The sequence below is a fragment of the Triturus cristatus genome, chromosome 7 (assembly GCF_964204655.1).
Source record: "Triturus cristatus chromosome 7, aTriCri1.1, whole genome shotgun sequence".
Lineage (NCBI taxonomy): Eukaryota > Metazoa > Chordata > Amphibia > Caudata > Salamandridae > Triturus > Triturus cristatus.
Window position 1 is genome coordinate 917583558 of NC_140590.1, and position 16993 is coordinate 917600550.

General features: G+C 47.0%; 1 protein-coding gene across 3 annotated transcripts in view; it reads left to right on the forward strand.

Moving 5' to 3' along the window:
- Nucleotides 1-16993, forward strand: part of SPDL1 (spindle apparatus coiled-coil protein 1) — a 210153-nt gene that overhangs the window by 39486 nt on the left and 153674 nt on the right. Inside the window, exon 1 of one of the 3 annotated variants that reach the window (XM_085617850.1) lies at nt 3483-3587. The exons of 1 other annotated variant lie outside the window; for it this stretch is intronic. The gene's annotated coding sequence lies outside the window, so the exon portion shown is untranslated. Of the gene's footprint in view, nt 1-3482; nt 3592-16993 lie in introns of those variants that run through there. One more of the 3 variants, XM_085617852.1, reaches the window with a different exon arrangement.

The following is a 16993-nucleotide window of genomic DNA, read 5'->3' on the forward strand; positions in this document are numbered from 1 at the left end:
TGTCCTTCAGAAGTAAACGCATGTTATGGGTGTTGGATGCAAAGTGTGGAACAAATTTACTATAAAACTCTGCCATCCCCAGGAAGGTCCTGATGTCTTCCCTGTTCTTGGGTGTGGGAGCATCTCTGATAGCTGTGACATTGGATGCTTTGGGTTCGATACCCTGTTGACTTATCTCGTGCCCCAAATACGTGACTTTGCTCACTCCAAACTTACATTTGTCCCATTGGGCGGTGAGTCCGTTTTGCATCAGTATGGTGAACACCTCCTTTAACTTCATATTATGGTCCTCCCTGGATGTTCCCATCACCAATATGTCGTCCTGGAAATATTGGATGCCTTCTTTCTTGTGGAACAGCCCGTACATCAGTTTTTTTAATACAGCGGCCGCGGAGGCTAGTCCAAAGGGCATCCTTAGGAATTTGTAGCATCCGAATGGCGTGATAAATGACGTCAGGTGGTTGCAGGAGCGATGCAAGGCAATCTGGTGGTAAGCTGAAGTCAGGTCGATAGTGGAGAACCATTTTGCTCCCTAGGTTTTTGCCAGCATTTCGTTGATCCTGGGAAGTGGGAACTTATCCACCACGATGTTTTTGTTCAGTTCTCTTAACTCGACGCACAACCTCACCTTACCATTTGGCTTCTGCGCCACCACCAAGGGCGCCAGCCATTCCGCATTATCGATAGCCTCTATCACGCCGTTATCTTCTAGTCTCTGCAACTCTCCCTGTACGGCCGTCCTGGTCCTGAATGGTATGTTACGTGCTTTGTGAGACACCGGTTGTGCCCCTTCTCTCAATTGGATTCTATGCGTGAACTTTGCCATGCGTCCTATGGACTCTCTGAAGACCTCCGGAAACTCTTCCTTACATCGCTGTGCTGCATACTCTGGTCCCTCTTCTGTCATAAGGACTTGCGTGTGTCCTCCTGGGTTCAACTTCATTCCCAGGGCTCCTTGATCCTTCCAGCCCAGTACCGACGGTCCCTTTTCGGCCACATACAATTTTCCATCGCACGTTCTCCCCTTGAACTCGAAGGACAAGGGACAAAACCCCACCATGGGAATAGGCTCTCCAGTGAATGTCACTGGGTGGATGTCTGTGGGCTGTAGATGATAATCTGTTCTTGGGACGAACTCCTTCTCCCATACTTTCCTCTGGATTATCGTGTAGGGTGATCCCGAGTCAGCTACCATGGTCACTTGTACCCCTCCGATCGTCATCTCGCATTTCGGCTTCTTGTCGGTGGCACATTCTATGCCTAGGACCTGCTCTTCCACTATTAGGATTCCGTCTTCATCTTCCTCATCCTCTTCTTCATTCTCCTTGTGCCACTCTTGTGCCACATACTTCACTCCGCCTCTAGGGGACTTCCTCCTGCACACTTTCTTGTAGTGTCCTAAGAGTCCGCAGTACGAGCATTTGGCACTGAATGCGGGGCATCCCTTGTCATTGGCGGCATGAGTGGTGCTGCCGCATCTGTAGCAGGCATTCCTACTCCAATTCCGTTGTCCTTGTGGTCTTGGGGTTCTAGTATTGTACTTTTTGTAGTTCCGTGCTCCTTGTTGTCCTGGAGGTTGTTTATTGTCGCATGTCTTCCTGTCCGCTACCTTGCACACTGCTTGCCCTTGGCTGCTCTCTTGCTTGGCTGCTTCTGCACACCTCTTGAACAACTCCGCCTTTTTTACTAACGCCACCACTTCCTTCAAAGGTGCATCGCCGTTGACCCACAGCTTCTCTTGTATTGAGGAAATTACCGTGTGCATGATGATTTGATCCCTTATCAATTCTTCTTGTAAGATTCCAAATTTGCACGTTATGGCTAATTTTTGTAGGGCCGCCACATATTCATCAACCGATTCCCCTTTTTCTTGCTTCCTGTGGTAGAAGTTATACCTGTCTATAGCCTTGCACACTACCGGGCAATAGTGTGCATCAAGGTCTTCTAGCGCGTGCTTGAACACGTCATCATCCGTTGCTGCTCTTTCCTCTTTTAACAGGTTTTGGTATACTCTTTGTCCCGCCGGCCCCAAATTGTGGAGTAGAATTTTCTTCCGCCTGGCACTCGAGAACTCCGCTTCCCCCTCCTCTTCTAGCGCCGAGAGGTAATTCAAGAAGTACTGTTTCCAGTCCTCCCACGGCATCTCGGGTTCTCCCCCGTTTTGCCAAGAACGGCACCGGGTTCGTCAACGAGAATGTCTGAGCACTCATGGTCTCCCCGGTAGCAGCGCGTTTCCTTGTATTGGTAGGGCTGTCTTGGAGTTTTGCACCCTGGGCGTCCCTTAGACGCACCTCGTCCTCCTGGCTGGAATCCCCACTCTCCGCGTGGCTGTCGCTTGGCTGCGCCAGGGTCAGGATGCCCCTACAGGGGTTGACTGGCCGGTGGACCCTTACTCTCCCGTGGGCGGCGTGGAAAATTTGGCCTGGGACCTCTGTATGCAGGGTGGCTGGCTACTGGCGAAGTGGACTGAGATCCCTGAGCCTGAACAAGTGGGGCTTGGCGCCGGCGCCGTGGCGCACTTACCGCTGCTCTGCCGCGCTCCCGGTGACCTGTTCCTTGGATGGCAATCTTGGTATTGTGAGCTCCCACGTGGGTTCCAAGAGGGGTGCTGGGCGGCACTTCACCACCTCGTCGCCATTATAATGTTGGTGGTTTCAGGGGTTAGTGATGTGCACCAAGGAAGCTCCTTACACCAGGTATGTTGCCGAATTATTTATTTATTATTTACACTCGGGAGCGCCGGAGCGGTGCTTTGCTCCGTTCGGAATCCGGGCGCCAAATCAGCCGATAATGGCCGCCGCCGGACTTCCGCCTACGTCATACGCCATGCGCGTGGACGACTAGACCGCTACACCACAGTAGTGTTCTAATTCTTTTATTTATTTGTTGCTGCTGTCTGGGGAGCAATAAAAGGGATATGCATAATATTGGCCTCCGGGCCTTGATGTAAAATTACAACACTGGTCTTCATTGCTTCATTTTGCTCGCAAGATAGTGTCATTCATACTTTCAAATGACACTCTTGAGAACATCGAAATTATGAACGTCACGTCATGGCAATCTGTAACCTTGGCAGCCACGGCTGTCATAGAATCTGTGAACATTGCTGTTGTCACCATGAGATGTGTTAGCAAAACAGATATTGGCATAGCGAGATAATCACATAGGACAAAGTAGTATTTATTCCTAGACGTGTACAGATTCATCCATTAATTCCCATTTTCGGAATGTTTACAAAATCGTCCGTTTAACTGGAAGGTTCATTAGGAATATTATCAAGTGCAAAGGCATGGCGACGGCGAGCAACTATTTATTTGTTTGGTTTTTAAGGCTAGGTGTTAGAGAGAAACGCCAAACGCGTCATACGAAAGGAACTCACTTTAAACCTAAATGAGTAGTGCCTGACTCAAAGATGGCCGCCTACTTGGACCTATTGTACATTGTTTAAGACCCCGTGTTGCTGGTACGTCACGTAAACGTGACTTTCTTTCGATTCGCGAGATTTGCAGAGAGGGAGGTGGATTCAAAATTGACGGGCAATGTTGTCACGATCACGAAACCAGTGAAAGCCAGGGGGAAAGAAAACTGTGAGTATGTACTGCCATTATCAAGACGTTTGTAGTGAATGAAAACAGTAAGTCTTCTAACGTCAGCGGCTATATACAGTAGACTCCCGTCCACGGATCACACACGCATGTTACAATAACAGTCGAAGCTCGTTCGTTTTGCCTCAGTCTCAATGTTTAAACCTTCTTGCTGCCAGCCAGCCAGCCAGCAAGTACATCGGTCCAAGATCGTCCCTACCCGGGTTGGAGCGTTCTCACTGGCCCCTTCTCTGTGCTGCCTTCTGACAGCTCGCCCCTGCGCAGTGTTTTTGACGCATGCCTTCGCCCTTCAGGTGGAGCCCCCTGCGCCACTATCAGTTATTGTTGCTACTCAAGGGTGCGGGTGGCAAGCAGAATGGGAAGTGCTCTACGTGTTTTTTCTGTACGAAATTGGAATGTGGCCCCTGAGTGAAAATCTAATCAGTTGAAGATAACAAATGGAATATCCTGTATCATTAAATGCTTAACATGCCACATATGCCTTAAATAAGTTGTCGCTGTAGCGTCGCGCTACGAAAGAAACCACAGACACGGCGAGATGCAATCACGGAGCTTTATTCCTTGTGTCCTACACCACCACTGTCCCTATCCTGACTGCCCCCTCTCCCTGAGGCTCCTCCCCTTCCTCTGACCCCTTGGATCCGCCCTCCTTAACCACTAGACTGCTGGCTATTCTACATCTCCCCTTTTCTTCATAAAATAACAGAGCAACAGTGCTCTAGTCCATCTCTTCGATGAGTCTCCGGGGTGGCCGGATCTCCCGACGTGGCCGCAATGATGGGGTCCCGGTGGACGCACTCGCCACTGGCTCACTTTGCTGACCGTTGTCCCCAGCATTGAGAAGGTCATGTTCTTCACCTGCCGGTGGGAGAGTCATGTCTCTCCCTGATCCGTTTGTGTCCTGCAGACACTTCTTGAAATGGGAAACATTTCTTGTTATCCTGCGGTGCTCAGATTCGGCGGTTAGCATGGTGCCCTTCTGGCGGGTAACCACCAGTGGCTCATCACGGAACCGGGAGTCAGTTTTCTTCCGCTGTTCTTGTTTGACGAGAACAAAATCCCCTTCATGCAAAGACGGAGACCTCGCCCTTCGTTTTGCATCAGCATACGATTTCATTTTGTCTTTATGGTGCTTGTCCGTCGCTACTATTTCCTGATGGAGGAGGCCCGGTGATACAGCTTGCAGAGCGCCTTCCCATGTTGGGATGCGATTCCTCATTGGGCGCCCTAGCATGAGGGTGGCAGGGCATTGTCCAGTAGTCGAGTGTGGGGTCGTCCTGTATGCTCTGAGAACTTCCGTCAGAGCGACCTGGAGTTCTTTCTTCTCGGCGGATGCCTGCTGAAATGTCCTTTTAATCGTGGCCATGAACCTCTCAACAGTGCCATTTGCTTGGGGCCAGAGCGGCGTGACTTTCCGATGTTTGAAGTCCATGTGCTTTGCAAAAGCGCTGAATTCCTGTCCATTGAACGGGGGCCCATTGTCTGTTTTGACCTCTCTGGGGACACCCCATGTTGCAAATACATCGTCTAGTACTTTTAGAGTACAGGAGGCGCTGGTAGATGAAATCATTTGAGCTATGGGAAAGCGCGAGTATTCATCAATTATGACGATCACATATTGGCCGGACTGCAGTGGCCCATAGAAGTCCATGGCGATCTCCTGCCATACTCCGCTGGGTAAAGGGGTCATTTGCAGCGGTGCCGGTGGATTGCATTGGCTGGTTAGCTGACAGAGATGACAGTCTTTTAGCGTGGATTCTACCATCTGATCCAGGAAAGGGAACCAGACACGTTCCCTTAAGGCTCTCTTCGTGGATACCACCCCTCTATGTCCTTCATGAGCCAAGTCGATGACTCCCTGTCGCAGCTGCCTGGGGATGACGAGTCGGTGACTTCTTAGAATGATTCCTTCCGTGGTGACTGAGAGTTCCTCACATACATGCCGAAACGCCTGTATCTCCTTCCGGGTGGTCGCATCAGCGTCTTCCTCTGGTGTCATGTGTCTCCATTTATTCATGCGGATCCGGTGTACCACTGATTGCAGAATGTCGTCCTGAGCAGTGGCCTCCCGAATGGCTTCCATGGGGATGGCCGGTGGCAGTGCTCGATCAGTCACGAAGTGAATGTATTCCTCGGCAATCGATGGACTCGATTCCACAGATGGTTGAGGGTGACGAGACATATAGTCAGCGGGGTTCTCCGCCTTCCCTGGTTTATGAATGATTGTGAACGTGTACTCCTGAAGCCGGAGACCCCATCTCTCAATTCTCGGCGGCATCTTGGACTTGGGGTTGCCGTATATGGTGAGAAGCGCCTGATGATCCGTAATCAGAGTGAAGTGCTTGCCATAAATGAAAACGTGGAAATGTTCGCACGCCCACACTACCGCAAGACTTTCCTTCTCCGGCTGTGAGTACTTCTTCTCAGGATCCGACAGGCTGCGGCTGGCATATGCAACGATCCTTCTCTGATCAGCGTCCTCATCATATTGGGCCAGAATGGCACCCAAGCCAACAGGGCTGGCATCGACAGTTATTTCTGTTTTCCGTCGTGGATTGAAATAGGACAGGCTGTCGGCCGACTCCACCGCCCGTTTTATCTCCTTGAACGCCCTCTCACACTCAGGTGTCCAGTCAAACGGCTGACCGAGCTTGGTCAGGACTCGAAGTGGGTGGCTGATGGTCGCGTAGTCCCGGATGTAGCGGGCACAATAGCTGGCCATTCCTAGAAAGGAACGTAAATCATTGACATCCTGCGGGCTGTTGGTGTTATTCAATGTCGCAATCTTATCCGGGTCAGGCTTCATGCCCTCATCAGAGAAGATATGACCGAAGAACTTCAGGGTGGCCTTGTGAAATTCACACTTCTCTTTGTTCAGCGTCAAATTTGCGCCCAGCAGGGCATGGCAAACGCGATCAAGAGCGATGTCATGCTCAGTCACGTCCGTTCCATAGACCAGGATGTCATCGCTGTAGTTCAGCGTGTTCGGAATGTGGTGGATGACTTGGCGGATAGCTTCCTGAAAAATCTCCGCAGCGGACGAGACACCAAAGCTCAGCCGTTTGTACCGGAACAGCCCTAGGTGCGTGGCGAATGTGGTGATGTAGCGAGACTTGACGTTCAGTTCCAACTGGTGATAGCCTTTATTCAGGTCCAGCTTTGAAAATACCCTTGCGCCATTGAGAGCAGCGATCATATCGCTCAGGTGAGGTCCGGGGTGTCGTTCACGTTCAATTGCGGTATTTGGCAATCGCATGTCGACGCACAGTCTCACTTTGTTGGGGGTCCCTTTTTTCGGCACAATGACCACTGGGGATACCCAGGGCGTCGGTCCCTCAGTGCGCTCGATGATGTCTGCTGCGAGCAGGTCCTGAAGTTCCTCTTCAACTGCCTGTTGTAGATGATAGGGAACCCGTCGCGGGTGCTGCGCAACAGGCTGGACTTGTTCATTGATGTGCAGCCGAACCTGGCAACCTCTCAGCTTGCCCAGACCCTGAAAGAGTTCAGGAAACTTGGTGACATAGTCCTGTGTGTTGTTGACGTTGAAAAGAATCTCCACCAAACGAAGTCGTTCGGCCGTGGGGAGGCTGAGGAGGCAGTCGGCCTCAGGCCCTTCGATGACGTGTATGACCGCCTGTATGGTAATGGTGCCATGCGTGAGTGTCGTGTGAAATTTGCCCAGGCAAGGAAGTGGTTTGTCAGACATCCACGTGAACACGCGGACCGGTGCAAACGTCAGTGGAGGCTTCGGGACCATTTTGTCGTGCTCTGTAACTGGAATGTAGTTCAGTGACGCACCGCTATCCATGACAAATTTGGTGTTGTGATTCCCCACCTTGATGTCTAGTCGCGGATATTTCTTCAGCTGATCGGGATCTGCGATCATGTTCAGATACTCCACTGTGTATGCAGAGTCTCGGGAGGATGATGAGGAGCTCGAGTCCCGGGACGGAGACCGTCGATCCCAACACGACCGGCGTGATTCCCGGCTGGAGTGAGATGAGCCGGGGGACCGCACAGTTTCTCCTTGAACAGCCCGTATGTGATGTTTTCGGGTGCCTGATCGGGACGACCTCGTCTGCTCGCTTCGCTTGTTTCGGTGATAGTCCCCACACATGGCCTCAAAGTGATTTGACCGCCCACATTTCCTGCACCGCTGACCCATGGCCGGGCAGGTGCCCACATGAGGATAGTCACGTCCACACCGGTAACACCGCTTAATCCTTTCATTCTTCTTGTCTCTTCGCCGGGCGTCCCGCCTTCCATACTCCGGACGCCGTTGGTGAGACGATCTGCTGGACCTCCAGTTGTTCTCGGGAGAGTATTTCCTTCTGTCACTCGGGCGTGCCTGAACACGATGCACTTGCTCATGGCTGACAACGTGACCTGTTTCAATGGTGGCAGCATGTTCCTCCGCCTGATCGTAGATGCGAGTCATCTCTTCAATCTCTTCTAGATCATGAGGCTTCCGCAATAGCCGCCGCCGAAGTGTCTCTGAGTGACAACCTGTAATAATTTGCGATTTGATGGCCGCCTCCGGCGAGAACCTTTCAAACTCGCAGTACTTCGACAGCCGTCGCAGTCTCATGATGAACGCACACATCGCCTCCTCCTTTCCTTGGCGTGCTTGATGGAATGCATGGCGCTCGTAATCGACATTTCTTTTGTGAAGGAATTTTTTGTTCAGTGCGTTCCGCACATCGTCATATGTCCCTGTTTCGGCCGCCGGGAGGTCCTTTATTATTCTGCTTATTTCTCGGCCTGCGAGATTGCGAAGGGCAATGAGCTTCTCTTCGTCTTCCGTCACCTTGGATCCCTCAATGTAATCCTCGAAATCCTCTAACCACTCCTGCCACTTGGGGCCCATGCTCCCTCCTGTGGTCACAGTCAGGTATTCCGGGGCTCGCAGGTGCGATCCTCCCACATTCCGTCGTGGTGACGTTGCCATTTCCTCGACGTCTTACTCCTATCTCCTTTATTAATCTCCGTTCGTGCTGTGCTCTCGCCAATGCTTGCTTGTTTATTCGTGCCAATGCGTCTTTATTTCGTTGTTTTTTCTTTTTTTTTTTTTTTTTTTCGTCAGTGTTCGTTCGTTTGCATTTGCCAGTGCTTACTTTATCCTGCCAATGCTTGTTTGCATTTACCAGTGCTTACTTGTTCTTGTCAATGCTTGTTCGCATATACCAGGGCTTGCTTGATCTTGTCAATGCTTGTTTGCATTTACCAATGCTTACTTGCTCCTGTCAATGCTTGTTTGCCTTTCCTTCGCCAATGCTTGTTTATTTGGTCTTGCCAGTGCTTGCTTCTACTGCGGCGTGCCTGACTTTAAAATGGCCGCTCCCACACGTCTTAGGGGTCTGTCTCGAGAGCCTGCCTGACTCCAAGATGGCCGCCGTCTCTGCACGCACGAGGTTTCCTCTCACTGCCCACACTCAGTCCTCTTCATTCCGGACTCACCAGCGGTCATCCTCGGCTGGTGGCACACCTCCGGTCCTGCTCAGCATTCACTGCTGCCACTTAGGTGAGATCGGGGTGGGCTCCCGCCTCCTCCTGTCGTTTCCCGCGATCTTCGTCACACTGGCATGCCGAAGCTCACTCATCAAGCGTGAGGTTTGCCGGTAGCAAGCTCTCTCAGCTCACACAGTAACGCGCTCGACAGCGCTCGCAGCTACTCTCCCAGGGACAGCGTTTCAGGTGCTGGGGCACTCCTCTTCCCACAGCTTGGGTGTACGACGGGTTTGGGGTAGGCTCCCAACTCTTGCGCTTACAGCGCTTGCCCGATTACACGCGTCCCGCGTGCAGCTCGCTCCAGCTTACTCGGCTCCACTCGCCTTCATACCGTCTTGTGGTCAGTGGGGTTGGGGCATCCCACCCTCGTCGCCAGCTGTAGCGCCGCGCTACGAAAGAAACCACAGACACGGCGAGATGCAATCACGGAGCTTTATTCCTTGTGTCCTACACCACCACTGTCCCTATCCTGACTGCCCCCTCTCCCTGAGGCTCCTCCCCTTCCTCTGACCCCTTGGATCCGCCCTCCTTAACCACTAGACTGCTGGCTATTCTACAGTCGCGTAATAGTTTTCTTTTAGCACCTACTGTGCCATACAGATCACTCATCGTCTCAAGCCCTAGAAACGTAAGCAACATTGCAGGCAAGAGCTAGAAGGGCACGCAGCTCCTGGGTAGCTATTACTGCCAGTCGTGAACGGTCTAAGGGGCATATCAACAACAACTGGCGATAATTATCGCTCAGCGCTCTTAGCGTGAGGATAATTATCGCCAGCTAGCATGAATTTTTATCGCTGAGATAGCGTGCTATTAGCAACGCTTATCTCAATAGCGATAAAAATCTACACGCTAACAGGCTAACGTGAGATTATCGCTGGAAACCCAGCGATAATCACACGTTACCTTGTTGATAGGGACAGACAAACTTAGCCATGATATCCTCCTTCCATAGGATATCATGGCTAAGTCTGAAAATTAGCAGACGTAAAAAAGCAGCGTTAACCGCGGTTAGCGCTGCTTTTTTTGTCTCTAACAGGGTTAGCGACATTCTTGATAATAGGAGAAATGTCGCTTAGCGACATTTCTCCTATTATTTTACTCTGGAACGCCCCCTTTGCATCTCATTAGAGATGCAAGGGGAAGCTTAGAGTAAAAGGGTGCTAACATGCAAATTTGCGTGTTAGCACCCTGTTGTTGATAGGGTGCTAGTTTTATCTCTGCTTTTTGGGCTTTTAAAGCCAAAAAAGCAGAGATAAAGCCCTTGTTGATATGCCCCCAAGTTCGTTGTGTGTGCTCCTTTTTGGCTGTTTGAGGGCCTGTTTTATGGTCTGCTGTGCCAGTTTTCCTGTTGGTTTCGACGATATTAAACCATTCTTTTCCTGCAGCAATATAAAAGCCATGCAGTCTTTCATGCCTTGCAGAACACCCATGTTATAATTTGCAAACCTGTCACTTTTTCATCGAATTCCGAAATGAGGGGCACTTTCACCTTGTTGCCTGGTCCTATTTTCTATACCATTCCGAGCCTAGTCGTGAACGGATCGTCAATCATCCGATTGCTGGTGTGAACCAGTGGCGGATGTCTGATCAGCACTCGCTGTCCCCTCCCGAAGTCAGTCCTGCTCCAGACTACTGTGCGCTTAGGTTGTCCAAACATTATTTTCTGGGAACTTCTAACCTGTTGCTTGCCCTCAGCTGGTTCGGGACGCCAAATATACATACCACCGTTTGCTGCTTGGAGGACAGAAGAACAGCTAATTAGGACGAAAACTTCTTGATTGGGCAACTCGAGCAGCTGGCAGGGTACTCACCTGTAACCATCGTCCAGGTCTTCAATTTTTTTTTTTAAATGCCTGCAGGTCTAGTTGCATGAATTTTTTACTCGACCTCACTGTGATGCATTCTATCCACAGAGGGTAAATGCAAGAACTAGTCAGTGGATGGATGCATGAGTGCAAAGATGAGTGACAGTGCATTTAGAATGGCTTACGGAGTGTGTAAACCCATCAGTGACGCAAAAGGCACATGCATTCATAAGGCATACCTATTGCCAATGCTTGTTATCTTTAGCCTGACTAATAGGAGGAATGCAAACCCGTGGAGCGAAGTGCCCATAAACCAGTACGTTAGCAAAAACATTGCCTGTAATTCAGCCAAGCCCGTCTGTGATCGCCACATTGCATTCAAGGTCAGTCTGTCCTGGCAGGAGGTGCTGGCGAGGAAGCAAAAAGCTTTAATTCTCTGTAATGCCTCATGCACTGCACTTAACCAACCTAGAGCCTCACTACCTACGTTATTTATCACTGAAACAAAATCCTTAGTGCGCCACTAACAAACGGTGTACTTTAATATTATTTTTGAAAATATTTCCAGTCAATTCATACGTGACCTGTTCCTGGTGTTTTTAACACCCTAGTATATACATCACACATAAACCCTGGTAGGTGAAGTCCACGCTATAAAAAAACAAATCAATAAGCTTAAGGAAGGGCTGGACTTCTTGTTGGGTAGATTTTTGACTGCATTTTTCAGTGAGACACAAGAAAGACACTGTTGCCTCAGGTCCGAGTACTGAGTCCTCTTTATGGTGAGCAGTCTCTTCCCTCCTGTCTCCGGTGTGTTCTATTACAGGTCCAGAGGGGGGCCTGGACCCCAAAAGGTTGTCAAGAAGACTAGCAGGTGCAGAGGGAGAGACAAGAGTATGCAGTTTTAAAGTAGCAGAAAATGACGAAGTGACATGGCATTGCTATACCAGGCCTCAAATTCATACAAATGTTACCAGACCTGCAGGTCTAGTGACTTGAATAATGCACTTGACTTAACTGTAAAGCCCTTGACTCCTAAAATGGTCTCAAATTGTGTGATTCTTGGCAAATATTTAATTTCACAGAACCACCTTTTTCTTTATTGTCACAAATGACTGCACCTTCGAATATGTGAATTCACCATGTCTCCTGTACAAAAAACACTTTTAGTAAACTAAATGTTTGCTCCATGTTTAGGAAGAATCTAGCCCACATATAGGGTACATGTGACCCAAGGATTAGATGTTAAGTTTAGTGATGGCGCCTGCCCACCCCATTGAATTGCACACCTTGTTGGGGTACATCTGAGGTGTTATTATAATACTTGATATCTGTACTGAGCCCGCCCAATATATACATATTGGACAAAAGGCAGAATTAGATTTCTAGGTGTTTTCTTTCAGTTCTTTGTCAGTAGGTTACTGTTGGCTAGTATCCGCAGTTGACACTGATGTTTACCGATGGTGTTGTAGGACTTCAGACTTTCCTAACATGTACAAGAGTTATTTTCCCAATGTAGGGTAGCAATTTATCTAGTCCCTAAGAAATGCCACTAACCCTCCTGGCACCGAGGCATGAAACATGTTGACCCTATTCAACATCCACTATAGCAATTTGTAGTCCATTATTACTAACCATCGCTCTCCTGTTTTTATTGTATTGTAGTCAGGGCCACTGGAATTATGCAGCAAGGGAGCACCAAATTATGCAACAAGGATGACTAAATTTTGTGTCAAAAAGGGGGACATTATTTATCAAAATGTAGCGCATTTTTTAATAGCATTACTTCATTATTTTGTAATTTGTAGACATGAGATTACTGTCTGGACAAAGATTTCACCTTATTCATACTAGTTTAACAGCCAAATAAGTAAATAAGCCTTTGAAAGATGATTAGTTAACGTTTTCTAAGGGTCTTCCAATGCACTCAAACACATCACCACATTATTATTAACTTTTTAACAGCTTGAGTTAGAAACACATTTTTTTTCTTGGTTAAAATCTGCAGATTATGCAGAAGATGATGAATTACGTGGCAAATATGGCAAATCCATAATTATACGAAAAAAGCTGCTGCTGCGTAATCACATAATTCGAGTGACCTTGCTCTTAGTTCACAAAGCTGTAACAAGATGATGGATGGAATGCTCCAATTAATCTCAGCCACTGACAATCACTCGGGCTGCATCTCAATTCATCATTTTTTGCCCAACATGGCACCTCAGTTTGGACCCAGCCATATGCATCAGCCTTGACCCTGCTCCAGTGGGAACATTCCAGCCCAAACTGCCAAGTGAGATCCTAACTGAAATGGAATACGAGAAAACCTAGGACCAGGTTTGTCCTTATTGTGGGCTCATCAGCCTGGTATAGCGTGATTCTAGTGGTACAGTGAGCATGTGACCCACGTCTGATCATAACTGTTTCACTTGAGCCCATCACTAGAGCAAAAACCTTTCCTGGGTTTCTTGTGTTCTGGTTCAGGGAGGACCTGGCTTGGCAGTTCGGGCTGGACTGTTCCAATGAGGGGCAGGGTCAAGACTTATTTGCATATGGTTGGGTCTAAACTGAGGTCAGCAAAAGAATGATGGGTTGATATGCTACCCCTAGCGATTGCCAGTGGTTAGACAAATTGCAAGCATTCCTCTCATGACCTTTTGAGTGTATCATGTGGCACCCTAAGTGGCATAGGTATGGTCCCATGCTCATTATGTCACTGGAACCAAAATGTACATGGCTGAAAAGCCCATAACTAGGGTGAAACTGGTCCTGGGTTTCTTGTGCTCGATTCAGGGAGGACCTGGCCTGCCAGTTCGAACTGGACTGTTTCCACTGGGAGCAGGGTCAAGACTGATTTGCATATTGGTGGGTCCAAACTGAAGTGGCTTGGTGAGCAAAAGAACAGTGGGTCGGTATGCTAACCCGAGGGATTACCAGTGGTTAGACTAATTGAAAGCATTCCTCTTGTGTGTTTCTTAGTTCATTGTCATCAGGGCAGAGGCAGGACTTTCTCGGTTCATGTTTAAAAACTCTTTCTTTTAATATATTACTAAGGCATTATGTGGTAGCACTCCGTCATCTACAAATAGAACCCTATCCATTGAAATGGTTCAATTTCCCACTGACATGCAGTTTTACTTATAAAACTATATAGGTTGCAAATGATATTTGGAAATCTCCTTTCAGCCATTATTTATCATTTGCACATCACCAAGTGAAGCGTTCTGATTTGTTTTGTTTCTTTTAAAATCTTTGTTTGTCACAGTTCTGAATTACAAAAAAAAATGCTTTCCTATTTGCTGCTATATTTTGAAACGATTTTACTGTTGATTTGCAAGCTATTTAAATGCTTTGTGATGGGAAAAATGACATCCTGCAGCCTTTCGTTTCACACTTCCTGCACGATTGTCAGACCTTTCACTTTACAAAATTCTCTAACTTTGCAGTCGGGGAAAGAAAAGTAAAACCCAATCTCCCGAATAAAATAAGCAGCAATTAGTAAGATGACATAAAGTTCCATTTGACCTCTATCTCTGCACAGCAACTGAGACGAGATAAAAAACAAGATTTCTTTATGAATTAAGAGAACACATGTTCTTTCCCACCATTAAACCTCAAGCTACATTACCTGCTGTAAGCGGACTAAAATTAGCCCTAGATTTGAGCTTCCTCTCCAGGTTGGTCCAGTGGTACCGAAAACTGTCTTGTCCTAAAAAAATATTGATTTACCATAATGAGTGGGCGAGTATATGTGTATGTGTGTATATATATATATATATATATATATATATTGTTTTTGGAGTCCTGCTATCATCCCTCAGGGGCTGGCACCTGGGTGGGAGTAAGGAGCTAAAGCACAGGAGGGAAACTGCTTACTGAAGATCTAGAAGCACATTCACTTTTAGAAATGCTAATAAGGAACATGAGCCCCTGTGGTTAATCCTTAATGAAAACCGTGCTTGGAGCAGGTCCTGGGAATTTTCACTTGGTGTTTATTTCTTCTTTTACACTTCTTTTAAAGTGCAAACAATGACAGACCAGAGGACAGAGTATGATTTGTCCAACATCAAACGGCCTGGTAAAGTTGGGCACTCAAGATTTCATAGCAGTACTGCGTGTTCCAAAAGGTTTAATATTTTAACATCAAATTACATTTTGGTGACTAGACCGTGAGTGGCCACTGTTTACTCATCATCCTAAGTGGTAATTTCCAGTCCAGGTTTATTTAATCACCAAGGGCCTGATTTAGATCTTGGCGGACGAGTTACTCCGTCACAGCCATGGTGGATATCCTGCCGAAAAATAAATCCCATTATATCCTATTGGATTTATATTTTGGCGGACGGGATATCCATCACCATTGTGACAGTGACCCATCCGCTAAAACCTAAATCAGACTCCAAGTTACTAACAGCTTTTGGATTGATACTAAATGCTCCTACTCTTGGACAAAAATGGTGGTGGAGGGGGCTGCTGGGCGGGGGATATTAGGTTGGGGGAGAGCTAAAGTTCAATTAAATATTTATTAAAGATTTGGAACTCCAAAGAGGTCCACATAAAGTACATACAAATTATTACATAAAATATAATAAAACATAAGGACAACTAATTTCTCAGACCATTATAAATTATCGAACGCCTTCATAGGGGTCTTAGATTTTCCCGTACATAACATAAATGGATATTGTCATTTACCCTAGTGAGCGAGACGACTAAAGTTCTCAACAATAAAACCATTTGGCTCATGGGCAAAAACAGAGACCCTGAAGACCTCTACCAAAACAAATGGCGTAAGTTTTGGTCCATACTAAACATTAGCAACTTCGTGTAATAATCAGTATATGGTAATGTACAACACATCCAAACTCCAGCTTTGGCAGAATATTGAGTTTGAAATTAGCAACAAGAGAATGAGAATAACAAAGTATATCCTATCCTGTGGAAAAAGCAGTTGAGTAGCAGACCGTTCATGTGCTAAATCCAATCCAAAATTCAGCTTCAATAGAAAATTAAAATTTGAAATTAGCAACAAGAAAGCGGGAGAAAAACAAAACATTTCCCAATTGTGCAAAGAGCAGTTAAATAGCAGCCAATATATGTGCAAAATACAATCCAAAAACCGAGAGAATATTATTAATACTCCTTAAAAGGGCGACAAGTACGGGGATTAACCGCCCATTTAAAAGAATATATAAGAGGTTAAAATATATACATAAACGCCTTAAAATAAGTTGAATAGTTTTACACAGACTGCTCCATTCTTCGGGCAAAAGAGAAAGTCGCAGGCTGAAGCTACATCCTTAACTCAATTTTGTAAAAACATCGGCCGAAGCCAGCGACGACGATTCAAAACCAATGCTGGACAGACAAACAAGACATGATCCAGGTTCTGAATGCTCAGCTCACAGAAATTACACATTTTTCCATTTTCCATGTTCTGGGACCAGTTTACTGTTAAGTCATTTAGAGGTAAGAGATTCATGCGACATAGGATCAGTCATCGTCTGATTCCATGTTCTAGATTCCAGGATAAATATTTCTGAGGGATTCTCGGGGAATTCGTCCAGGCTATAATCTTTAACCTATCTTTAGAATTACAAAATTTAATATCTCTATTATAGCTGATCTTACCACTTAAGGTTTTTAAAAGGGATTTAAATTCTAATGGCGGTAGGTTAATCACCGATTCTTCTTGTACACAGAAAAGTTTTAGTGCCAAAGAGAAATCGCGATAGAGGGAGTATTTCCCTACAATACCGCCGAATATTTCTTGACCCAGAAAACCTCTTAATGAATAGGGCTCGCTATCTTTTAACGGATATCCCCATCGTAAGGCCCTGGATAAACCTTGGATATAGGAGCTTATCAGGCCAAATTCCAATCTAATAGCAGCTGATGGGACTAATGTGTTAAAACTGTATAGTTTACATAAAATCTGGCCTTCAATCCTAACTAAAAAAAAACTCCAGTCTTTTACAGGGATTGATTCAATAGCATAAAGCAGAGTAGGAGGGATTTTTGCTTTAAAAACAGTCAGCAGATGTAAAAAAATACCTTCTTCCCATTGCACTATAG